This window comes from Callionymus lyra, chromosome 7, assembly GCF_982586985.1.
Source record: "Callionymus lyra chromosome 7, fCalLyr1.hap1.1, whole genome shotgun sequence".
In the NCBI taxonomy this organism is placed as follows: Eukaryota; Metazoa; Chordata; class Actinopteri; order Syngnathiformes; family Callionymidae; genus Callionymus; species Callionymus lyra.
In genome coordinates this window covers 27,076,770-27,096,984 of record NC_141824.1, presented here as the reverse complement: position 1 = coordinate 27,096,984, position 20,215 = coordinate 27,076,770, and the positions used below count along the sequence as shown (strand labels likewise).

At 37.8% G+C, this 20,215-nt stretch overlaps 1 protein-coding gene and 54 non-coding genes across 55 annotated transcripts in view; 4 read left to right on the top strand and 51 right to left on the bottom strand.

Annotated features, from left to right (window-relative positions):
- LOC148075843 (protein sel-1 homolog 3) overlaps positions 1–20,215 on the bottom strand; it is a 67,569-nt gene that overhangs the window by 5,701 nt on the left and 41,653 nt on the right. The gene's annotated exons all lie outside the window — the stretch shown is intronic.
- trnar-ucu (transfer RNA arginine (anticodon UCU)) lies at positions 102–187 on the top strand. Its single transcript is given in 2 exon segments — positions 102–138; positions 152–187. It is a non-coding gene; the product is annotated as a tRNA-Arg (tRNA).
- Positions 408–493, top strand: trnar-ucu (transfer RNA arginine (anticodon UCU)). Its single transcript is given in 2 exon segments — positions 408–444; positions 458–493. It is a non-coding gene; the product is annotated as a tRNA-Arg (tRNA).
- On the bottom strand, positions 1,088–1,173 carry trnar-ucu (transfer RNA arginine (anticodon UCU)). Its single transcript is given in 2 exon segments — positions 1,088–1,123; positions 1,137–1,173. It is a non-coding gene; the product is annotated as a tRNA-Arg (tRNA).
- trnar-ucu (transfer RNA arginine (anticodon UCU)) lies at positions 1,931–2,016 on the top strand. The gene is given in 2 exon segments: positions 1,931–1,967; positions 1,981–2,016. It is a non-coding gene; the product is annotated as a tRNA-Arg (tRNA).
- Positions 2,514–2,599, top strand: trnar-ucu (transfer RNA arginine (anticodon UCU)). The gene is given in 2 exon segments: positions 2,514–2,550; positions 2,564–2,599. It is a non-coding gene; the product is annotated as a tRNA-Arg (tRNA).
- On the bottom strand, positions 2,900–2,985 carry trnar-ucu (transfer RNA arginine (anticodon UCU)). The gene is given in 2 exon segments: positions 2,900–2,935; positions 2,949–2,985. It is a non-coding gene; the product is annotated as a tRNA-Arg (tRNA).
- Positions 3,206–3,291, bottom strand: trnar-ucu (transfer RNA arginine (anticodon UCU)). Its single transcript is given in 2 exon segments — positions 3,206–3,241; positions 3,255–3,291. It is a non-coding gene; the product is annotated as a tRNA-Arg (tRNA).
- trnar-ucu (transfer RNA arginine (anticodon UCU)) lies at positions 3,798–3,883 on the bottom strand. The gene is given in 2 exon segments: positions 3,798–3,833; positions 3,847–3,883. It is a non-coding gene; the product is annotated as a tRNA-Arg (tRNA).
- On the bottom strand, positions 4,104–4,189 carry trnar-ucu (transfer RNA arginine (anticodon UCU)). The gene is given in 2 exon segments: positions 4,104–4,139; positions 4,153–4,189. It is a non-coding gene; the product is annotated as a tRNA-Arg (tRNA).
- trnar-ucu (transfer RNA arginine (anticodon UCU)) lies at positions 4,400–4,485 on the bottom strand. The gene is given in 2 exon segments: positions 4,400–4,435; positions 4,449–4,485. It is a non-coding gene; the product is annotated as a tRNA-Arg (tRNA).
- trnar-ucu (transfer RNA arginine (anticodon UCU)) lies at positions 4,696–4,781 on the bottom strand. The gene is given in 2 exon segments: positions 4,696–4,731; positions 4,745–4,781. It is a non-coding gene; the product is annotated as a tRNA-Arg (tRNA).
- Positions 5,002–5,087, bottom strand: trnar-ucu (transfer RNA arginine (anticodon UCU)). The gene is given in 2 exon segments: positions 5,002–5,037; positions 5,051–5,087. It is a non-coding gene; the product is annotated as a tRNA-Arg (tRNA).
- Positions 5,302–5,387, bottom strand: trnar-ucu (transfer RNA arginine (anticodon UCU)). Its single transcript is given in 2 exon segments — positions 5,302–5,337; positions 5,351–5,387. It is a non-coding gene; the product is annotated as a tRNA-Arg (tRNA).
- Positions 5,602–5,687, bottom strand: trnar-ucu (transfer RNA arginine (anticodon UCU)). Its single transcript is given in 2 exon segments — positions 5,602–5,637; positions 5,651–5,687. It is a non-coding gene; the product is annotated as a tRNA-Arg (tRNA).
- Positions 5,891–5,976, bottom strand: trnar-ucu (transfer RNA arginine (anticodon UCU)). The gene is given in 2 exon segments: positions 5,891–5,925; positions 5,940–5,976. It is a non-coding gene; the product is annotated as a tRNA-Arg (tRNA).
- Positions 6,195–6,280, bottom strand: trnar-ucu (transfer RNA arginine (anticodon UCU)). The gene is given in 2 exon segments: positions 6,195–6,230; positions 6,244–6,280. It is a non-coding gene; the product is annotated as a tRNA-Arg (tRNA).
- On the bottom strand, positions 6,501–6,586 carry trnar-ucu (transfer RNA arginine (anticodon UCU)). The gene is given in 2 exon segments: positions 6,501–6,536; positions 6,550–6,586. It is a non-coding gene; the product is annotated as a tRNA-Arg (tRNA).
- trnar-ucu (transfer RNA arginine (anticodon UCU)) lies at positions 6,801–6,886 on the bottom strand. The gene is given in 2 exon segments: positions 6,801–6,836; positions 6,850–6,886. It is a non-coding gene; the product is annotated as a tRNA-Arg (tRNA).
- Positions 7,393–7,478, bottom strand: trnar-ucu (transfer RNA arginine (anticodon UCU)). The gene is given in 2 exon segments: positions 7,393–7,428; positions 7,442–7,478. It is a non-coding gene; the product is annotated as a tRNA-Arg (tRNA).
- On the bottom strand, positions 7,521–7,606 carry trnar-ucu (transfer RNA arginine (anticodon UCU)). Its single transcript is given in 2 exon segments — positions 7,521–7,556; positions 7,570–7,606. It is a non-coding gene; the product is annotated as a tRNA-Arg (tRNA).
- trnar-ucu (transfer RNA arginine (anticodon UCU)) lies at positions 7,817–7,902 on the bottom strand. The gene is given in 2 exon segments: positions 7,817–7,852; positions 7,866–7,902. It is a non-coding gene; the product is annotated as a tRNA-Arg (tRNA).
- On the bottom strand, positions 8,070–8,155 carry trnar-ucu (transfer RNA arginine (anticodon UCU)). The gene is given in 2 exon segments: positions 8,070–8,105; positions 8,119–8,155. It is a non-coding gene; the product is annotated as a tRNA-Arg (tRNA).
- trnar-ucu (transfer RNA arginine (anticodon UCU)) lies at positions 8,359–8,444 on the bottom strand. The gene is given in 2 exon segments: positions 8,359–8,394; positions 8,408–8,444. It is a non-coding gene; the product is annotated as a tRNA-Arg (tRNA).
- On the bottom strand, positions 8,665–8,750 carry trnar-ucu (transfer RNA arginine (anticodon UCU)). Its single transcript is given in 2 exon segments — positions 8,665–8,700; positions 8,714–8,750. It is a non-coding gene; the product is annotated as a tRNA-Arg (tRNA).
- On the bottom strand, positions 8,940–9,025 carry trnar-ucu (transfer RNA arginine (anticodon UCU)). Its single transcript is given in 2 exon segments — positions 8,940–8,975; positions 8,989–9,025. It is a non-coding gene; the product is annotated as a tRNA-Arg (tRNA).
- Positions 9,526–9,611, bottom strand: trnar-ucu (transfer RNA arginine (anticodon UCU)). Its single transcript is given in 2 exon segments — positions 9,526–9,560; positions 9,575–9,611. It is a non-coding gene; the product is annotated as a tRNA-Arg (tRNA).
- Positions 9,830–9,915, bottom strand: trnar-ucu (transfer RNA arginine (anticodon UCU)). The gene is given in 2 exon segments: positions 9,830–9,865; positions 9,879–9,915. It is a non-coding gene; the product is annotated as a tRNA-Arg (tRNA).
- Positions 10,136–10,221, bottom strand: trnar-ucu (transfer RNA arginine (anticodon UCU)). The gene is given in 2 exon segments: positions 10,136–10,171; positions 10,185–10,221. It is a non-coding gene; the product is annotated as a tRNA-Arg (tRNA).
- Positions 10,436–10,521, bottom strand: trnar-ucu (transfer RNA arginine (anticodon UCU)). The gene is given in 2 exon segments: positions 10,436–10,471; positions 10,485–10,521. It is a non-coding gene; the product is annotated as a tRNA-Arg (tRNA).
- Positions 11,021–11,106, bottom strand: trnar-ucu (transfer RNA arginine (anticodon UCU)). Its single transcript is given in 2 exon segments — positions 11,021–11,056; positions 11,070–11,106. It is a non-coding gene; the product is annotated as a tRNA-Arg (tRNA).
- On the bottom strand, positions 11,149–11,234 carry trnar-ucu (transfer RNA arginine (anticodon UCU)). Its single transcript is given in 2 exon segments — positions 11,149–11,184; positions 11,198–11,234. It is a non-coding gene; the product is annotated as a tRNA-Arg (tRNA).
- On the bottom strand, positions 11,445–11,530 carry trnar-ucu (transfer RNA arginine (anticodon UCU)). Its single transcript is given in 2 exon segments — positions 11,445–11,480; positions 11,494–11,530. It is a non-coding gene; the product is annotated as a tRNA-Arg (tRNA).
- On the bottom strand, positions 11,698–11,783 carry trnar-ucu (transfer RNA arginine (anticodon UCU)). Its single transcript is given in 2 exon segments — positions 11,698–11,733; positions 11,747–11,783. It is a non-coding gene; the product is annotated as a tRNA-Arg (tRNA).
- trnar-ucu (transfer RNA arginine (anticodon UCU)) lies at positions 12,293–12,378 on the bottom strand. The gene is given in 2 exon segments: positions 12,293–12,328; positions 12,342–12,378. It is a non-coding gene; the product is annotated as a tRNA-Arg (tRNA).
- On the bottom strand, positions 12,578–12,663 carry trnar-ucu (transfer RNA arginine (anticodon UCU)). Its single transcript is given in 2 exon segments — positions 12,578–12,613; positions 12,627–12,663. It is a non-coding gene; the product is annotated as a tRNA-Arg (tRNA).
- On the bottom strand, positions 12,874–12,959 carry trnar-ucu (transfer RNA arginine (anticodon UCU)). Its single transcript is given in 2 exon segments — positions 12,874–12,909; positions 12,923–12,959. It is a non-coding gene; the product is annotated as a tRNA-Arg (tRNA).
- trnar-ucu (transfer RNA arginine (anticodon UCU)) lies at positions 13,460–13,545 on the bottom strand. Its single transcript is given in 2 exon segments — positions 13,460–13,494; positions 13,509–13,545. It is a non-coding gene; the product is annotated as a tRNA-Arg (tRNA).
- trnar-ucu (transfer RNA arginine (anticodon UCU)) lies at positions 13,764–13,849 on the bottom strand. Its single transcript is given in 2 exon segments — positions 13,764–13,799; positions 13,813–13,849. It is a non-coding gene; the product is annotated as a tRNA-Arg (tRNA).
- Positions 14,070–14,155, bottom strand: trnar-ucu (transfer RNA arginine (anticodon UCU)). Its single transcript is given in 2 exon segments — positions 14,070–14,105; positions 14,119–14,155. It is a non-coding gene; the product is annotated as a tRNA-Arg (tRNA).
- trnar-ucu (transfer RNA arginine (anticodon UCU)) lies at positions 14,370–14,455 on the bottom strand. The gene is given in 2 exon segments: positions 14,370–14,405; positions 14,419–14,455. It is a non-coding gene; the product is annotated as a tRNA-Arg (tRNA).
- On the bottom strand, positions 14,961–15,046 carry trnar-ucu (transfer RNA arginine (anticodon UCU)). The gene is given in 2 exon segments: positions 14,961–14,996; positions 15,010–15,046. It is a non-coding gene; the product is annotated as a tRNA-Arg (tRNA).
- On the bottom strand, positions 15,089–15,174 carry trnar-ucu (transfer RNA arginine (anticodon UCU)). Its single transcript is given in 2 exon segments — positions 15,089–15,124; positions 15,138–15,174. It is a non-coding gene; the product is annotated as a tRNA-Arg (tRNA).
- On the bottom strand, positions 15,385–15,470 carry trnar-ucu (transfer RNA arginine (anticodon UCU)). Its single transcript is given in 2 exon segments — positions 15,385–15,420; positions 15,434–15,470. It is a non-coding gene; the product is annotated as a tRNA-Arg (tRNA).
- Positions 15,638–15,723, bottom strand: trnar-ucu (transfer RNA arginine (anticodon UCU)). The gene is given in 2 exon segments: positions 15,638–15,673; positions 15,687–15,723. It is a non-coding gene; the product is annotated as a tRNA-Arg (tRNA).
- Positions 16,223–16,308, bottom strand: trnar-ucu (transfer RNA arginine (anticodon UCU)). Its single transcript is given in 2 exon segments — positions 16,223–16,258; positions 16,272–16,308. It is a non-coding gene; the product is annotated as a tRNA-Arg (tRNA).
- On the bottom strand, positions 16,529–16,614 carry trnar-ucu (transfer RNA arginine (anticodon UCU)). Its single transcript is given in 2 exon segments — positions 16,529–16,564; positions 16,578–16,614. It is a non-coding gene; the product is annotated as a tRNA-Arg (tRNA).
- On the bottom strand, positions 17,079–17,164 carry trnar-ucu (transfer RNA arginine (anticodon UCU)). The gene is given in 2 exon segments: positions 17,079–17,114; positions 17,128–17,164. It is a non-coding gene; the product is annotated as a tRNA-Arg (tRNA).
- Positions 17,674–17,759, bottom strand: trnar-ucu (transfer RNA arginine (anticodon UCU)). Its single transcript is given in 2 exon segments — positions 17,674–17,709; positions 17,723–17,759. It is a non-coding gene; the product is annotated as a tRNA-Arg (tRNA).
- Positions 17,959–18,044, bottom strand: trnar-ucu (transfer RNA arginine (anticodon UCU)). The gene is given in 2 exon segments: positions 17,959–17,994; positions 18,008–18,044. It is a non-coding gene; the product is annotated as a tRNA-Arg (tRNA).
- trnar-ucu (transfer RNA arginine (anticodon UCU)) lies at positions 18,255–18,340 on the bottom strand. Its single transcript is given in 2 exon segments — positions 18,255–18,290; positions 18,304–18,340. It is a non-coding gene; the product is annotated as a tRNA-Arg (tRNA).
- trnar-ucu (transfer RNA arginine (anticodon UCU)) lies at positions 18,832–18,917 on the bottom strand. The gene is given in 2 exon segments: positions 18,832–18,866; positions 18,881–18,917. It is a non-coding gene; the product is annotated as a tRNA-Arg (tRNA).
- On the bottom strand, positions 19,136–19,221 carry trnar-ucu (transfer RNA arginine (anticodon UCU)). Its single transcript is given in 2 exon segments — positions 19,136–19,171; positions 19,185–19,221. It is a non-coding gene; the product is annotated as a tRNA-Arg (tRNA).
- On the bottom strand, positions 19,442–19,527 carry trnar-ucu (transfer RNA arginine (anticodon UCU)). The gene is given in 2 exon segments: positions 19,442–19,477; positions 19,491–19,527. It is a non-coding gene; the product is annotated as a tRNA-Arg (tRNA).
- Positions 19,742–19,827, bottom strand: trnar-ucu (transfer RNA arginine (anticodon UCU)). The gene is given in 2 exon segments: positions 19,742–19,777; positions 19,791–19,827. It is a non-coding gene; the product is annotated as a tRNA-Arg (tRNA).

The following is a 20,215-nucleotide window of genomic DNA, read 5'->3' as shown; positions in this document are numbered from 1 at the left end:
ATACAAATTCCCACCAGAACTTGTAGAAATATATCATTCAAATTGAATGTACTGTGGCTCAATATTAGGAATTTAAAAACTTTAGTTTCTCTTGATTCCATGGCTCTGTGGCGCAATGGATAGCGCATTGGACTTCTAGGCTTGAGCAGTTATTCAAAGGTTGTGGGTTCAAGTCCCACCAGAGTCGAACTTATGCAATATGATGCAAAATAATGCACAGCAATTTCACACAAAGACTAAAGACTATTGGTTTATATCTTACCAAACCAGTTTGACTGTGATTGCCTCTCAATTTAAGAGACAATCATACAAATTCCCACCAGAACTTGTAGAAATATAGCATTCAAGGTGAATGTACCGTGTCTCAATATTAAGAATTTAAAAACTTTAGTTTCTCTTGATTCCATGGCTCTGTGGCGCAATGGATAGCGCGTTGGACTTCTAGGCTTGAGCAGTTATTCAAAGGTTGTGGGTTCGAGTCCCACCAGAGTCGAACTTCTGCAATATGATGCACAGCAATTTCACACAAAGACTAAAGACTATTGGTTTATATCTTACCAAACCAGTTTGACTGTGATTGCCTCTCAATTTAAGAGACAATCATACAAATTCCCACCAGAACTTGTAGAAATAGAGCATTCAAGGTGAATGTACCGTGGATCAATACTAGGAATTTAAAAATTTAGTTTCTCTTGATTCCATGGCTCTGTGGCGCAATGGATAGCGCGTTGGACTTCTAGGTTTGAGCAGTTGTTCAAAGGTTGTGGGTTCGAGCCCACCAGAGTCGAACTTATGCAATATGATGCAAAATAATGCACAGCAATTTCACACAAAGACTAAAGACTATAGAAAGAAAGAATAGAAAAGCTTTATTCATCCCCAGAGGGGAAACACACTTTTACAACATTGAGCAACAGTACATTCAATTTGAATGATATATTTCTACAAGTTCTGGTGGGAATTTGTATGATTGTCTCTTAAATTGAAAGGCAATAACAGTCAAACTGGTTTAGTAAGACATAAACCAATAGTCTTTAGTCTTTGTGTGAAATTGCTGTGCATTATTTTGCATCATATTGCATAAGTTCGACTCTCGTGGGACTTGAACCCACAACCTTTGAATAAGTGCTCAAACCTAGAAGTCCAACGCGCTATCCATTGCGCCACAGAGCCATGGAATCAAGAGAAACTAAAGTTTTTAAATTCCTAATATTGAGCAACAGTACATTCAATTTGAATGATATATTTCTACAAGTTCTGGTGGGAATTTGTATGATTGTCTCTTAAATTGAGAGGCAATCACAGTCAAACTGGTTTGGTAAGATATAAACCAATAGTCTTTAGTCTTTGTGTGAAATTGCTGTGCATTATTTTGCATCATATTGCATAAGTTCGACTCTGGTGGGCTCGAACCCACAACCTTTGAACAACTGCTCAAACCTAGAAGTCCAACGCGCTATCCATTGCGCCACAGAGCCATGGAATTATGAGAAACTAAAGTTTTTAAATTCCTAATATTGATCCACGGTACATTCACCTTGAATGCTCTATTTCTACAAGTTCTGGTGGGAATTTGTATGATTGTCTCTTAAATTGACAGGCAATCACAGTCAAACTGGTTTTGTAAGACATAAACCAATAGTCTTTAGTCTTTGTGTGAAATTGCTGTGCATTATTTTGCATCATATTGCGCCATTGCGCCACAGAGCCATGGAATCAAGAGAAACCAAAGTTTTTCAATTCCTAATATTGCAGTCACACTAAGACTATTGGTTTATATCTTACCAAACCAGTTTGACTGTGATTGCCTCTCAATTTTAGAGACAATCATACAAATTCCCACCAGAACTTGTAGAAATATAGCATTCAAATTGAATGTACCGTGGCTCAATATTAGGAATTTAAAAACTTTAGTTTCTCTTAATTCCATGGCTCTGTGGCGCAATGGATAGCGCGTTGGACTTCTAGGCTTGAACAGTTATTCAAAGGTTGTGGGTTCGAGTCCCACCAGAGTCAAACTTATGCAATATAATGCACAGCAAATTCACACAAATACCAAAGACTATTGGTTTATGTATTACTAAACCAGTTTGACTTTATTTGCCTCTCAATTTAAGAGACAATCATACAAATTCCCACCAGAACTTGTAGAAATATAGCATTCAAATTGAATGTACCGTGTCTCAATATTAAGAATTAAAAACTCTAGTTTCTCTTGATTCTGTGGCGCAGTGGATACCACGTTGGACTTCTAGGCTTGAGTAGTTATTCAAAGGTTGTGGGTTCGAGTCCCCCCAGAGTCGAACTTATGCAATATAATGTACAGCAATTTCACACAAAGACTAAAGACTATTGGTTTATGTCTTACCAAACCAGTTTGACTGTGATTGCCTTTCAATTTAAGAGACAATCATACAAATTCCCACCAGAACTTGTAGAAATATATCATTCAAATTGAATGTACTGTTGCTCAATATTAGGAATTTAAAAACTTTAGTTTCTCTTGATTCCATGGCTCTGTGGCGCAATGTATAGCGCGTTGGACTTCTAGGTTTGAGCAGTTATTCAAAGGTTGTGGGTTCGAGTCCCACCAGAGTCGAACTTATGCAATATGATGCAAAATAATGCACAGCAATTTCACACAAAGACTAAAGACTATAGAAAGAAAGAATAGAAAAGCTTTATTCATCCCCAGAGGGGAAACACACTTTTACAACATTGAGCAACAGTACATTCAATTTGAATGATATATTTCTACAAGTTCTGGTGGGAATTTGTATGATTGTCTCTTAAATTGAAAGGCAATAAAAGTCAAACTGGTTTAGTAAGACATAAACCAATAGTCTTTAGTCTTTGTGTGAAATTGCTGTGCATTATTTTGCATCATATTGCATAAGTTCGACTCTGGTGGGACTTGAACCCACAACCTTTGAATAACTGCTCAAACCTAGAAGTCCAACGCGCTATCCATTGCGCCACAGAGCCATGGAATCAAGAGAAACTAAAGTTTTTAAATTCTTAATATTGAGACACGGTACATTCACCTTGAATGCTATATTTCTACAAGTTCTGGTGGGAATTTGTATGATTGTCTCTTAAATTGACAGGCAATCACAGTCAAACTGGTTTGGTAAGACATAAACCAATGGTCTTTAGTCTTTGTTTGAAATTGCTGTGCATTATTTTGTATCATATTGCATAAGTTCGACTCTGGTGGGACTCGAACCCACAACCTTTGAATAACTGCTCAAACCTAGAAGTCCAATGCGCTATCCATTGCGCCACGGAATCAAGAGAAACTAAAGTTTTTAAATTCCTAATATTGAGCAACAGTACATTCAATTTGAATGATATATTTCTACAAGTTCTGGTGGGAATTTGTATGATTGTCTCTTAAATTGAGAGGCAATCACAGTCAAACTGGTTTGGTAAGATATAAACCAATAGTCTTTAGTCTTTGTGTGAAATTGCTGTGCATTATTTTGCATCATATTGCATAAGTTCGACTCTGGTGGGCTCGAACCCACAACCTTTGAACAACTGCTCAAACCTAGAAGTCCAACGCGCTATCCATTGCGCCACAGAGCCATGGAATCAAGAGAAACTAAATTTTTAAATTCCTAATATTGATCCACGGTACATTCACCTTGAATGCTCTATTTCTACAAGTTCTGGTGGGAATTTGTATGATTGTCTCTTAAATTGACAGGCAATCACAGTCAAACTGGTTTGGTAAGACATAAACCAATAGTCTTTAGTCTTTGTGTGAAATTGCTGTGCATCATATTGCAGAAGTTCGACTCTGGTGGGACTCGAACCCACAACCTTTGAATAACTGCTCAAGCCTAGAAGTCCAACGCGCTATCCATTGCGCCACAGAGCCATGGAATCAAGAGAAACTAAAGTTTTTAAATTCTTAATATTGAGACACGGTACATTCACCTTGAATGCTATATTTCTACAAGTTCTGGTGGGAATTTGTATGATTGTCTCTTAAATTGAGAGGCAATCACAGTCAAACTGGTTTGGTAAGATATAAACCAATAGTCTTTAGTCTTTGTGTGAAATTGCTGTGCATTATTTTGCATCATATTGCATAAGTTCGACTCTGGTGGGACTTGAACCCACAACCTTTGAATAACTGCTCAAGCCTAGAAGTCCAATGCGCTATCCATTGCGCCACAGAGCCATGGAATCAAGAGAAACTAAAGTTTTTAAATTCCTAATATTGAGCCACAGTACATTCAATTTGAATGATATATTTCTACAAGTTCTGGTGGGAATTTGTATGATTGTCTCTTACATTGAGAGGCAAATACAGTCAAACTGGTTTAGTAAGACATAAACCAATAGTCTTTAGTATTTGTGTGAAATTGCTGTGCATTATATTGCATAAGTTCGACTCTGGTGGGACTTGAACCCACAACCTTTGAATAACTGCTCAAACCTAGAAGTCCAACGCGCTATCCATTGCGCCACAGAGCCATGGAATCAAGAGAAACCAAAGTTTTTCAATTCCTAATATTGAGCAACAGTACATTCAATTTGAATGATATATTTCTACAAGTTCTGGTGGGAATTTGTATGATTGTCTCCTAAATTGAAAGGCAATAACAGTCAAACTGGTTTAGTAAGACATAAACCAATAGTCTTTAGTCTTTGTGTGAAATTGCTGTGCATCATATTGCAGAAGTTCGACTCTGGTGGGACTCGAACCCACAACCTTTGAATAACTGCTCAGGCCTAGAAGTCCAACGCGCTATCCATTGCGCCACAGAGCCATGGAATCAAGATAAACTAAAGTTTTTAAATTCTTAATATTAAGACACGGTACATTCAATTTGAATGCTATATATCTACAAGTTCTGGTGGGAATTTGTATGATTGTCTCTTAAATTGAAAGGCAATCACAGTCAAACTGGTTTGGTAAGACATAAACCAATAGTCTTCATTCTTTGTGTGAAATTGCTGTGCATTATTTTGCATCATATTGCATAAGTTTGACTCTGGTGGGACTCGAACCCACACCCTTTGAATAACTGCTCAAACCTAGAAGTCCAACGCGCTATCCATTGCGCCACAGAGCCATGGAATCAAGAGAAACTAAAGTTTTTTAATTGCTAATATTGATCCACTGTACATTCACCTTGAATGCTATATTTCTACAAGTTCTGGTGGGAATTTGTATGATTGTCTCTTAAATTGACAGGCAATCACAGTCAAACTGGAAGACATAAGCCAATAGTCTTTAGTCTTTGTGCGAAATTGCTGTGCATTATTTTGCATCATATTGCATAAGTTCGACTCTGGTGGGACTCGAACCCACAACCTTTGAATAACTGCTCAAGCCTAGAAGTCCAACGCGCTATCCATTGCGCCACAGAGCCATGGAATCAAGAGAAACTAAAGTTTTTTAATTGCTAATATTGATCCACTGTACATTCACCTTGAATGCTATATTTCTACAAGTTCTGGTGGGAATTTGTATGATTGTCTCTTAAATTGACAGGCAATCACAGTCAAACTGGAAGACATAAGCCAATAGTCTTTAGTCTTTGTGCGAAATTGCTGTGCATTATTTTGCATCATATTGCATAAGTTCGACTCTGGTGGGACTCGAACCCACAACCTTTGAATAACTGCTCAAGCCTAGAAGTCCAACGCGCTATCCATTGCGCCACAGAGCCATGGAATCAAGAGAAACTAAAGTTTTTAAATTCCTAATATTGAGCAACGGTACATTCAATTTGAATGATATATTTCTACAAGTTCTGGTGGGAATTTGTATGATTGTCTCTTAAATTGAGAGGCAATCACAGTCAAACTGGTTTGGTAGGATATAAACCAGTAGTCTTTATGTGAAATTGCTGTGCATCATATTGCATAAGTTCGACTCTGGTGGGACTCGAACCCACAACCTTGGAATAAGTGTTCAAGCCTAGAAGTCCAACGCGCTATCCATTGCGCCACAGAGCCATGGAATCAAGAGAAACTAAAGTTTTTTAATTGCTAATATTGATCCACTGTACATTCACCTTGAATGCTATATTTCTACAAGTTCTGGTGGGAATTTGTATGATTGTCTCTTAAATTGAGAGGCAATCACAGTCAAACTGGTTTGGTAAGATATAAACCAATAGTCTTTAGTCTTTGTGAAATTGCTGTGCATTATTTTGCATCATATTGCATAAGTTCGACACTGGTGGGACTTGAACCCACAACCTTTGAATAACTGCTCAAGCCTAGAAGTCCAATGCGCTATCCATTGCGCCACAGAGCCATGGAATCAAGAGAAACTAAAGTTTTTAAATTCCTAATATTGAGCCACGGTACATTCAATTTGAATGATATATTTCTACAAGTTCTGGTGGGAATTTGTATGATTGTCTCTTAAATTGAAAGGCAATCACAGTCAAACTGGTTTGGTAAGACATAAACCAATAGTCTTCATTCTTTGTGTGAAATTGCTGTGCATTATTTTGCATCATATTGCATAAGTTTGACTCTGGTGGGACTCGAACCCACACCCTTTGAATAACTGCTCAAACCTAGAAGTCCAACGCGCTATCCATTGCGCCACAGAGCCATGGAATCAAGAGAAACTAAAGTTTTTTAATTGCTAATATTGATCCACTGTACATTCACCTTGAATGCTATATTTCTACAAGTTCTGGTGGGAATTTGTATGATTGTCTCTTAAATTGACAGGCAATCACAGTCAAACTGGAAGACATAAGCCAATAGTCTTTAGTCTTTGTGCGAAATTGCTGTGCATTATTTTGCATCATATTGCATAAGTTCGACTCTGGTGGGACTCGAACCCACAACCTTTGAATAACTGCTCAAGCCTAGAAGTCCAACGCGCTATCCATTGCGCCACAGAGCCATGGAATCAAGAGAAACTAAAGTTTTTAAATTCCTAATATTGAGCAACGGTACATTCAATTTGAATGATATATTTCTACAAGTTCTGGTGGGAATTTGTATGATTGTCTCTTAAATTGAGAGGAAATCACAGTCAAACTGGTTTGGTAAGATATAAACCAATAGTCTGCGTGAAATTCCTGTGCATTATTTTGCATCATATTGCATAAGTTCGACTCTGGTTGGACTCGAACCCACAACCTTTGAATAACTGCTCAAGCCTAGAATTCCAACGCGCTATCCATTGCGCCACAGAGCCATGGAATCAAGAGAAACCAAAGTTTTTCAATTCCTAATATTGAGCAACAGTACATTCAATTTGAATTTATATTTCTACAAGTTCTGGTGGGAATTTGTATGATTGTCTCTTAAATTGAAAGGCAATAACAGTCAAACTGGTAACGGTAAGACATAAACCAATAGTCTTAGTCTTTGTGTGAAATTGCTGTGCATCATATTGCAGAAGTTCGACTCTGGTGGGACTCGAACCCACAACCTTTGAATAACTGCTCAAGCCTAGAAGTCCAACGCACTATCCATTGCGCCACAGAGCCATGAAATTGCTGTGCATTATTTTGCATCATATTGCATTGGTTCGACTCTGGTGGGACTCGAACCCACAACCTTTGAATAACTGTTCAAGCCTAGAAGTCCAACGCGCTATCCATTGCGCCACAGAGCCATGGAATTATGAGAAACTAAAGTTTTTAAATTCCTAATATTGAGCCACGGTACATTCAATTTGAATGATATATTTCTACAAGTTCTGGTGGGAATTTGTATGATTGTCTCTTACATTGAGAGGCAAATACAGTCAAACTGGTTTAGTAAGACATAAACCAATAGTCTTTAGTATTTGTGTGAAATTGCTGTGCATTATATTGCATAAGTTCGACTCTGGTGGGACTTGAACCCACAACCTTTGAATAACTGCTCAAACCTAGAAGTCCAACGCGCTATCCATTGCGCCACAGAGCCATAGAAACTAAAGTTTTTAAATTCCCAATATTGAGCAACAGTACATTCAATTTGAATGATATATTTCTAAAAGTTCTGGTGGGAATTTGTATGATTGTCACTTAAATTGACAGGCAATCAGACTTTAGTCTTTGTGTGAAATTGCTGTCCATTATATTGCATAAGTTCGACTCTGGTGGGACTCGAACCCACAACCTTTGAATAACTGCTCAAGCCTAGAAGTCCAACGCGCTATCCATTGCGCCACAGAGCCATGGAATCAAGAGAAACTAAAGTTTTTAAATTCCTAATATTGAGCCACGGTACATTCAATTTGAATGCTATATTTCCACAAGTTCTGGTGGAAATTTGTATGATTGTCTCTTAAATTGAGAGGCAATCACAGTCAAACTGGTTTGGTAAGATATAAACCAATAGTCTTTATGTGAAATTGCTGTGCATCATATTGCATAAGTTCGACTCTGGTGGGACTCGAACCAACAACCTTTGAATAACTGCTCAAACCTAGAAGTCCAACGCGCTATCCATTGCGCCACAGAGCCATGGAATCAAGAGAAACTAAAGTTTTTAAATTCCTAATATTGAGCAACAGTACATTCAATTTGAATGATATATTTCTACAAGTTCTGGTGGGAATTTGTATGATTGTCTCTTAAATTGACAGGCAATCACAGTCAAACAGGTTTGGTAAGACATAAACCAATAGTCTTTAGTCTTTGTGTGAAATTGCTGTGCATTATATTGCATCATATTGCATAAGTTCGACTCTGGTGGGACTCGAACCCACAACCTTTGAATAACTGTTCAAGCCTAGAAGTCCAACGCGCTATCCATTGCGCCACAGAGCCATGGAATTAAGAGAAACTAAAGTTTTTAAATTCCTAATATTGAGCCACGGTACATTCAATTTGAATGATATATTTCTACAAGTTCTGGTGGGAATTGAAAGGCAATCACAGTCAAACTGGTTTAGTAAGACATAAACCAATAGTCTTTAGTCTTTGTATGAAATTGCTGTCCATTATATTGCATAAGTTCGACTCTGGTGGGACTCGAACCCACAACCTTTGAATAACTGCTCAAGCCTAGAAGTCCAACGCGCTATCCATTGCGCCACAGAGCCATGGAATCAAGAGAAACTAAAGTTTTTAAATTCCTAATATTGAGCCACAGTACATTCAATTTGAATGCTATATTTCTACAAGTTATGGTGGAAATTTGTATGATTGTCTCTTAAATTGAGAGGCAAATACAGTCAAACTGGTTTGGTAAGACATAAACCAATAGTCTTTAGTCTTTGTATGAAATTGCTGTGCATTATATGGCATAAGTTCGACTCTGGTGGGACTCGAACGCACAACCTTTGAATAACTGCTCAAGCCTAGAAGTCCAACGCGGTATCCATTGCGCCATAGAATCAAGAGAAACTAGAGAAACTAAAGTTTTTTAATTCCTAATATTGAGCAACAGTACATTCAACTTGAATGATATATTTCTACAAGTTCTGGTGGGAATTTGTATGATTGTCTCTTAAATTGAGAGGCAATCACAGTCAAACTGGTTTGGTAGGATATAAACCAGTAGTCTTTATGTGAAATTGCTGTGCATCATATTGCATAAGTTCGACTCTGGTGGGACTCGAACCCACAACCTTGGAATAAGTGTTCAAGCCTAGAAGTCCAACGCGCTATCCATTGCGCCACAGAGCCATGGAATCAATAGAAACTAAAGTTTTTTAATTGCAAATATTGATCCACTGTACATTCACCTTGAATGCTATATTTCTACAAGTTCTGGTGGGAATTTGTATGATTGTCTCTTAAATTGAGAGGCAATCACAGTCAAACTGGTTTGGTAAGATATAAACCAATAGTCTTTAGTCTTTGTGAAATTGCTGTGCATTATTTTGCATCATATTGCATAAGTTCGACACTGGTGGGACTTGAACCCACAACCTTTGAATAACTGCTCAAGCCTAGAAGTCCAATGCGCTATCCATTGCGCCACAGAGCCATGGAATCAAGAGAAACTAAAGTTTTTAAATTCCTAATATTGAGCCACAGTACATTCAATTTGAATGATATATTTCTACAAGTTCTGGTGGGAATTTGTATGATTGTCTCTTAAATTGAAAGGCAATCACAGTCAAACTGGTTTGGTAAGACATAAACCAATAGCCTTCATTCTTTGTGTGAAATTGCTGTGCATTATTTTGCATCATATTGCATAAGTTTGACTCTGGTGGGACTCGAACCCACACCCTTTGAATAACTGCTCAAACCTAGAAGTCCAACGCGCTATCCATTGCGCCACAGAGCCATGGAATCAAGAGAAACTAAAGTTTTTTAATTGCTAATATTGATCCACTGTACATTCACCTTGAATGCTATATTTCTACAAGTTCTGGTGGGAATTTGTATGATTGTCTCTTAAATTGACAGGCAATCACAGTCAAACTGGAAGACATAAGCCAATAGTCTTTAGTCTTTGTGCGAAATTGCTGTGCATTATTTTGCATCATATTGCATAAGTTCGACTCTGGTGGGACTCGAACCCACAACCTTTGAATAACTGCTCAAGCCTAGAAGTCCAACGCGCTATCCATTGCGCCACAGAGCCATGGAATCAAGAGAAACTAAAGTTTTTAAATTCCTAATATTGAGCAACGGTACATTCAATTTGAATGATATATTTCTACAGGTTCTGGTGGGAATTTGTATGATTGTCTCTTAAATTGAGAGGAAATCACAGTCAAACTGGTTTGGTAAGATATAAACCAATAGTCTGTGTGAAATTCCTGTGCATTATTTTGCATCATATTGCATAAGTTCGACTCTGGTTGGACTCGAACCCACAACCTTTGAATAACTGCTCAAGCCTAGAATTCCAACGCGCTATCCATTGCGCCACAGAGCCATGGAATCAAGAGAAACCAAAGTTTTTCAATTCCTAATATTGAGCAACAGTACATTCAATTTGAATTTATATTTCTACAAGTTCTGGTGGGAATTTGTATGATTGTCTCTTAAATTGAAAGGCAATAACAGTCAAACTGGTTTAGTAAGACATAAACCAATAGTCTTAGTGTGAAATTGCTGTGCATCATATTGCAGAAGTTCGACTCTGGTGGGACTCGAACCCACAACCTTTGAATAACTGCTCAAGCCTAGAAGTCCAACGCACTATCCATTGCGCCACAGAGCCATGAAATTGCTGTGCATTATTTTGCATCATATTGCATAAGTTCGACTCTGGTGGGACTCGAACCCACAACCTTTGAATAACTGTTCAAGCCTAGAAGTCCAACGCGCTATCCATTGCGCCACAGAGCCTTGGAATTATGAGAAACTAAAGTTTTTAAATTCCTAATATTGAGCCACGGTACATTCAATTTGAATGATATATTTCTACAAGTTCTGGTGGGAATTTGTATGATTGTCTCTTACATTGAGAGGCAAATACAGTCAAACTGGTTTAGTAAGACATAAACCAATAGTCTTTAGTATTTGTGTGAAATTGCTGTACATTATATTGCATAAGTTCGACTCTGGTGGGACTTGAACCCACAACCTTTGAATAACTGCTCAAACCTAGAAGTCCAACGCGCTATCCATTGCGCCACAGAGCCATAGAAACTAAAGTTTTTAAATTCCCAATATTGAGCAACAGTACATTCAATTTGAATGATATATTTCTAAAAGTTCTGGTGGGAATTTGTATGATTGTCACTTAAATTGACAGGCAATCAGACTTTAGTCTTTGTGTGAAATTGCTGTCCATTATATTGCATAAGTTCGACTCTGGTGGGACTCGAACCCACAACCTTTGAATAACTGCTCAAGCCTAGAAGTCCAACGCGCTATCCATTGCGCCACAGAGCCATGGAATCAAGAGAAACTAAAGTTTTTAAATTCCTAATATTGAGCCACGGTACATTCAATTTGAATGCTATATTTCCACAAGTTCTGGTGGAAATTTGTATGATTGTCTCTTAAATTGAGAGGCAATCACAGTCAAACTGGTTTGGTAAGATATAAACCAATAGTCTTTATGTGAAATTGCTGTGCATCATATTGCATAAGTTCGACTCTGGTGGGACTCGAACCAACAACCTTTGAATAACTGCTCAAACCTAGAAGTCCAACGCTCTATCCATTGCGCCACAGAGCCATGGAATCAAGAGAAACTAAAGTTTTTAAATTCCTAATATTGAGCAACAGTACATTCAATTTGAATGATATATTTCTACAAGTTCTGGTGGGAATTTGTATGATTGTCTCTTAAATTGACAGGCAATCACAGTCAAACAGGTTTGGTAAGACATAAACCAATAGTCTTTAGTCTTTGTGTGAAATTGCTGTGCATTATATTGCATCATATTGCATAAGTTCGACTCTGGTGGGACTCGAACCCACAACCTTTGAATAACTGTTCAAGCCTAGAAGTCCAACGCGCTATCCATTGCGCCACAGAGCCATGGAATTAAGAGAAACTAAAGTTTTTAAATTCCTAATATTGAGCCACGGTACATTCAATTTGAATGATATATTTCTACAAGTTCTGGTGGGAATTGAAAGGCAATCACAGTCAAACTGGTTTAGTAAGACATAAACCAATAGTCTTTAGTCTTTGTGTGAAATTGCTGTGCATTATTTTGCATCATATTACATAAGTTCGACTCTGGTGGGACTCGAACCCACAACCTTTGAATAACTGCTCAAACCTAGAAGTCCAACACGCTATCCATTGCGCCACAGAGCCATAGAATCAAGAGAAACTAAAGTTTTTAAATTCCCAATATTGAGCAACAGTACATTCAATTTGAATGATATATTTCTACAAGTTCTGGTGGGAATTTGTATGATTGTCTCTTAAATTGACAGGCAATCACAGTCAAACTGGTTTGGTAAGACATAAACCAATAGTCTTTAGTCTTTGTATGAAATTGCTGTCCATTATATTGCATAAGTTCGACTCTGGTGGGACTCGAACCCACAACCTTTGAATAACTGCTCAAGCCTAGAAGTCCAACGCGCTATCCATTGCGCCACAGAGCCATGGAATCAAGAGAAACTAAAGTTTTTAAATTCCTAATATTGAGCCACAGTACATTCAATTTGAATGCTATATTTCTACAAGTTATGGTGGAAATTTGTATGATTGTCTCTTAAATTGAGAGGCAAATACAGTCAAACTGGTTTGGTAAGACATAAACCAATAGTCTTTAGTCTTTGTATGAAATTGCTGTGCATTATATGGCATAAGTTCGACTCTGGTGGGACTCGAACGCACAACCTTTGAATAACTGCTCAAGCCTAGAAGTCCAACGCGGTATCCATTGCGCCATAGAATCAAGAGAAACTAGAGAAACTAAAGTTTTTTAATTCCTAATATTGAGCAACAGTACATTCAACTTGAATGATATATTTCTACAAGTTCTGGTGGGAATTTGTATGATTGTCTCTTAAATTGAGAGGCAATCACAGTCAAACTGGTTTGGTAGGATATAAACCAGTAGTCTTTATGTGAAATTGCTGTGCATCATATTGCATAAGTTCGACTCTGGTGGGACTCGAACCCACAACCTTGGAATAAGTGTTCAAGCCTAGAAGTCCAACGCGCTATCCATTGCGCCACAGAGCCATGGAATCAAGAGAAACTAAAGTTTTTTAATTGCTAATATTGATCCACTGTACATTCACCTTGAATGCTATATTTCTACAAGTTCTGGTGGGAATTTGTATGATTGTCTCTTAAATTGAGAGGCAATCACAGTCAAACTGGTTTGGTAAGATATAAACCAATAGTCTTTAGTCTTTGTGAAATTGCTGTGCATTATTTTGCATCATATTGCATAAGTTCGACACTGGTGGGACTTGAACCCACAACCTTTGAATAACTGCTCAAGCCTAGAAGTCCAATGCGCTATCCATTGCGCCACAGAGCCATGGAATCAAGAGAAACTAAAGTTTTTAAATTCCTAATATTGAGCCACAGTACATTCAATTTGAATGATATATTTCTACAAGTTCTGGTGGGAATTTGTATGATTGTCTCTTAAATTGAAAGGCAATCACAGTCAAACTGGTTTGGTAAGACATAAACCAATAGTCTTCATTCTTTGTGTGAAATTGCTGTGCATTATTTTGCATCATATTGCATAAGTTTGACTCTGGTGGGACTCGAACCCACACCCTTTGAATAACTGCTCAAACCTAGAAGTCCAACGCGCTATCCATTGCGCCACAGAGCCATGGAATCAAGAGAAACTAAAGTTTTTTAATTGCTAATATTGATCCACTGTACATTCACCTTGAATGCTATATTTCTACAAGTTCTGGTGGGAATTTGTATGATTGTCTCTTAAATTGACAGGCAATCACAGTCAAACTGGAAGACATAAGCCAATAGTCTTTAGTCTTTGTGCGAAATTGCTGTGCATTATTTTGCATCATATTGCATAAGTTCGACTCTGGTGGGACTCGAACCCACAACCTTTGAATAACTGCTCAAGCCTAGAAGTCCAACGCGCTATCCATTGCGCCACAGAGCCATGGAATCAAGAGAAACTAAAGTTTTTAAATTCCTAATATTGAGCAACGGTACATTCAATTTGAATGATATATTTCTACAAGTTCTGGTGGGAATTTGTATGATTGTCTCTTAAATTGAGAGGAAATCACAGTCAAACTGGTTTGGTAAGATATAAACCAATAGTCTGTGTGAAATTCCTGTGCATTATTTTGCATCATATTGCATAAGTTCGACTCTGGTTGGACTCGAACCCACAACCTTTGAATAACTGCTCAAGCCTAGAATTCCAACGCGCTATCCATTGCGCCACAGAGCCATGGAATCAAGAGAAACCAAAGTTTTTCAATTCCTAATATTGAGCAACAGTACATTCAATTTGAATTTATATTTCTACAAGTTCTGGTGGGAATTTGTATGATTGTCTCTTAAATTGAAAGGCAATAACAGCCAAACTGGTTTAGTAAGACATAAACCAATAGTCTTAGTCTTTGTGTGAAATTGCTGTGCATCATATTGCAGAAGTTCGACTCTGGTGGGACTCGAACCCACAACCTTTGAATAACTGCTCAAGCCTAGAAGTCCAACGCACTATCCATTGCGCCACAGAGCCATGAAATTGCTGTGCATTATTTTGCATCATATTGCATAAGTTCGACTCTGGTGGGACTCGAACCCACAACCTTTGAATAACTGTTCAAGCCTAGAAGTCCAACGCGCTATCCATTGCGCCACAGAGCCATGGAATTATGAGAAACTAAAGTTTTTAAATTCCTAATATTGAGCCACGGTACATTCAATTTGAATGATATATTTCTACAAGTTCTGGTGGGAATTTGTATGATTGTCTCTTACATTGAGAGGCAAATACAGTCAAACTGGTTTAGTAAGACATAAACCAATAGTCTTTAGTATTTGTGTGAAATTGCTGTGCATTATATTGCATAAGTTCAACTCTGGTGGGACTTGAACCCACAACCTTTGAATAACTGCTCAAACCTAGAAGTCCAACGCGCTATCCATTGCGCCACAGAGCCATAGAAACTAAAGTTTTTAAATTCCCAATATTGAGCAACAGTACATTCAATTTGAATGATATATTTCTAAAAGTTCTGGTGGGAATTTGTATGATTGTCACTTAAATTGACAGGCAATCAGACTTTAGTCTTTGTGTGAAATTGCTGTCCATTATATTGCATAAGTTCGACTCTGGTGGGACTCGAACCCACAACCTTTGAATAACTGCTCAAGCCTAGAAGTCCAACGCGCTATCCATTGCGCCACAGAGCCATGGAATCAAGAGAAACTAAAGTTTTTAAATTCCTAATATTGAGCCACGGTACATTCAATTTGAATGCTATATTTCCACAAGTTCTGGTGGAAATTTGTATGATTGTCTCTTAAATTGAGAGGCAATCACAGTCAAACTGGTTTGGTAAGATATAAACCAATAGTCTTTATGTGAAATTGCTGTGCATCATATTGCATAAGTTCGACTCTGGTGGGACTCGAACCAACAACCTTTGAATAACTGCTCAAACCTAGAAGTCCAACGCTCTATCCATTGCGCCACAGAGCCATGGAATCAAGAGAAACTAAAGTTTTTAAATTCCTAATATTGAGCAACAGTACATTCAATTTGAATGATATATTTCTACAAGTTCTGGTGGGAATTTGTATGATTGTCTCTTAAATTGACAGGCAATCACAGTCAAACTGGTTTGGTAAGACATAAACCAATAGTCTTTAGTCTTTGTGTGAAATTGCTGTGCATCATATTGCAGAAGTTCGACTCTGGTGGGACTCGAACCCACAACCTTTGAATAACTGCTCAAGCCTAGAAGTCCAACGCGCTATCCATTGCGCCACAGAGCCATGGAATCAAGAGAAACTAAAGTTTTTAAATTCTTAATATTGAGACACGGTACATTCACCTTGAATGCTATATTTCTACAAGTTCTGGTGGGAATTTGTATGATTGTCTCTTAAATTGAGAGGCAATCACAGTCAAACTGGTTTGGTAAGATATAAACCAATAGTCTTTAGTCTTTGTGTGAAATTGCTGTGCATTATTTTGCATCATATTGCATAAGTTCGACTCTGGTGGGACTTGAACCCACAACCTTTGAATAACTGCTCAAGCCTAGAAGTCCAATGCGCTATCCATTGCGCCACAGAGCCATGGAATCAAGAGAAACTAAAGTTTTTAAATTCCTAATATTGAGCCACAGTACATTCAATTTGAATGATATATTTCTACAAGTTCTGGTGGGAATTTGTATGATTGTCTCTTAAATTGAGAGGAAATCACAGTCAAACTGGTTTGGTAAGATATAAACCAATAGTCTGTGTGAAATTCCTGTGCATTATTTTGCATCATATTGCATAAGTTCGACTCTGGTTGGACTCGAACCCACAACCTTTGAATAACTGCTCAAGCCTAGAATTCCAACGCGCTATCCATTGCGCCACAGAGCCATAGAAACTAAAGTTTTTAAATTCCCAATATTGAGCAACAGTACATTCAATTTGAATGATATATTTCTAAAAGTTCTGGTGGGAATTTGTATGATTGTCACTTAAATTGACAGGCAATCAGACTTTAGTCTTTGTGTGAAATTGCTGTCCATTATATTGCATAAGTTCGACTCTGGTGGGACTCGAACCCACAACCTTTGAATAACTGCTCAAGCCTAGAAGTCCAACGCGCTATCCATTGCGCCACAGAGCCATGGAATCAAGAGAAACTAAAGTTTTTAAATTCCTAATATTGAGCCACGGTACATTCAATTTGAATGCTATATTTCCACAAGTTCTGGTGGAAATTTGTATGATTGTCTCTTAAATTGAGAGGCAATCACAGTCAAACTGGTTTGGTAAGATATAAACCAATAGTCTTTATGTGAAATTGCTGTGCATCATATTGCATAAGTTCGACTCTGGTGGGACTCGAACCAACAACCTTTGAATAACTGCTCAAACCTAGAAGTCCAACGCTCTATCCATTGCGCCACAGAGCCATGGAATCAAGAGAAACTAAAGTTTTTAAATTCCTAATATTGAGCAACAGTACATTCAATTTGAATGATATATTTCTACAAGTTCTGGTGGGAATTTGTATGATTGTCTCTTAAATTGACAGGCAATCACAGTCAAACAGGTTTGGTAAGACATAAACCAATAGTCTTTAGTCTTTGTGTGAAATTGCTGTGCATTATATTGCATCATATTGCATAAGTTCGACTCTGGTGGGACTCGAACCCACAACCTTTGAATAACTGTTCAAGCCTAGAAGTCCAACGCGCTATCCATTGCGCCACAGAGCCATGGAATTAAGAGAAACTAAAGTTTTTAAATTCCTAATATTGAGCCACGGTACATTCAATTTGAATGATATATTTCTACAAGTTCTGGTGGGAATTGAAAGGCAATCACAGTCAAACTGGTTTAGTAAGACATAAACAAATAGTCTTTAGTCTTTGTGTGAAATTGCTGTGCATTATTTTGCATCATATTACATAAGTTTGACTCTGGTGGGACTCGAACCCACAACCTTTGAATAACTGCTCAAACCTAGAAGTCCAACACGCTATCCATTGCGCCACAGAGCCATAGAATCAAGAGAAACTAAAGTTTTTAAATTCCCAATATTGAGCAACAGTACATTCAATTTGAATGATATATTTCTACAAGTTCTGGTGGGAATTTGTATGATTGTCTCTTAAATTGACAGGCAATCACAGTCAAACTGGTTTGGTAAGACATAAACCAATAGTCTTTAGTCTTTGTATGAAATTGCTGTCCATTATATTGCATAAGTTCGACTCTGGTGGGACTCGAACCCACAACCTTTGAATAACTGCTCAAGCCTAGAAGTCCAACGCGCTATCCATTGCGCCACAGAGCCATGGAATCAAGAGAAACTAAAGTTTTTAAATTCCTAATATTGAGCCACAGTACATTCAATTTGAATGCTATATTTCTACAAGTTATGGTGGAAATTTGTATGATTGTCTCTTAAATTGAGAGGCAAATACAGTCAAACTGGTTTGGTAAGACATAAACCAATAGTCTTTAGTCTTTGTATGAAATTGCTGTGCATTATATGGCATAAGTTCGACTCTGGTGGGACTCGAACGCACAACCTTTGAATAACTGCTCAAGCCTAGAAGTCCAACGCGGTATCCATTGCGCCATAGAATCAAGAGAAACTAAAGTTTTTTAATTCCTAATATTGAGCAACAGTACATTCAACTTGAATGATATATTTCTACAAGTTCTGGTGGGAATTTGTATGATTGTCTCTTAAATTGAGAGGCAATCACAGTCAAACTGGTTTGGTAGGATATAAACCAGTAGTCTTTATGTGAAATTGCTGTGCATCATATTGCATAAGTTCGACTCTGGTGGGACTCGAACCTACAACCTTGGAATAAGTGTTCAAGCCTAGAAGTCCAACGCGCTATCCATTGCGCCACAGAGCCATGGAATCAAGAGAAACTAAAGTTTTTTAATTGCTAATATTGATCCACTGTACATTCACCTTGAATGCTATATTTCTACAAGTTCTGGTGGGAATTTGTATGATTGTCTCTTAAATTGAGAGGCAATCACAGTCAAACTGGTTTGGTAAGATATAAACCAATAGTCTTTAGTCTTTGTGAAATTGCTGTGCATTATTTTGCATCATATTGCATAAGTTCAACACTGGTGGGACTTGAACCCACAACCTTTGAATAACTGCTCAAGCCTAGAAGTCCAATGCGCTATCCATTGCGCCACAGAGCCATGGAATCAAGAGAAACTAAAGTTTTTAAATTCCTAATATTGAGCCACAGTACATTCAATTTGAATGATATATTTCTACAAGTTCTGGTGGGAATTTGTATGATTGTCTCTTAAATTGAAAGGCAATCACAGTCAAACTGGTTTGGTAAGACATAAACCAATAGTCTTCATTCTTTGTGTGAAATTGCTGTGCATTATTTTGCATCATATTGCATAAGTTTGACTCTGGTGGGACTCGAACCCACACCCTTTGAATAACTGCTCAAACCTAGAAGTCCAACGCGCTATCCATTGCGCCACAGAGCCATGGAATCAAGAGAAACTAAAGTTTTTTAATTGCTAATATTGATCCACTGTACATTCAGCTTGAATGCTATATTTCTACAAGTTCTGGTGGGAATTTGTATGATTGTCTCTTAAATTGACAGGCAATCACAGTCAAACTGGAAGACATAAGCCAATAGTCTTTAGTCTTTGTGCGAAATTGCTGTGCATTATTTTGCATCATATTGCATAAGTTCGACTCTGGTGGGACTCGAACCCACAACCTTTGAATAACTGCTCAAGCCTAGAAGTCCAACGCGCTATCCATTGCGCCACAGAGCCATGGAATCAAGAGAAACTAAAGTTTTTAAATTCCTAATATTGAGCAACGGTACATTCAATTTGAATGATATATTTCTACAAGTTCTGGTGGGAATTTGTATGATTGTCTCTTAAATTGAGAGGAAATCACAGTCAAACTGGTTTGGTAAGATATAAACCAATAGTCTGTGTGAAATTCCTGTGCATTATTTTGCATCATATTGCATAAGTTCGACTCTGGTTGGACTCGAACCCACAACCTTTGAATAACTGCTCAAGCCTAGAATTCCAACGCGCTATCCATTGCGCCACAGAGCCATGGAATCAAGAGAAACCAAAGTTTTTCAATTCCTAATATTGAGCAACAGTACATTCAATTTGAATTTATATTTCTACAAGTTCTGGTGGG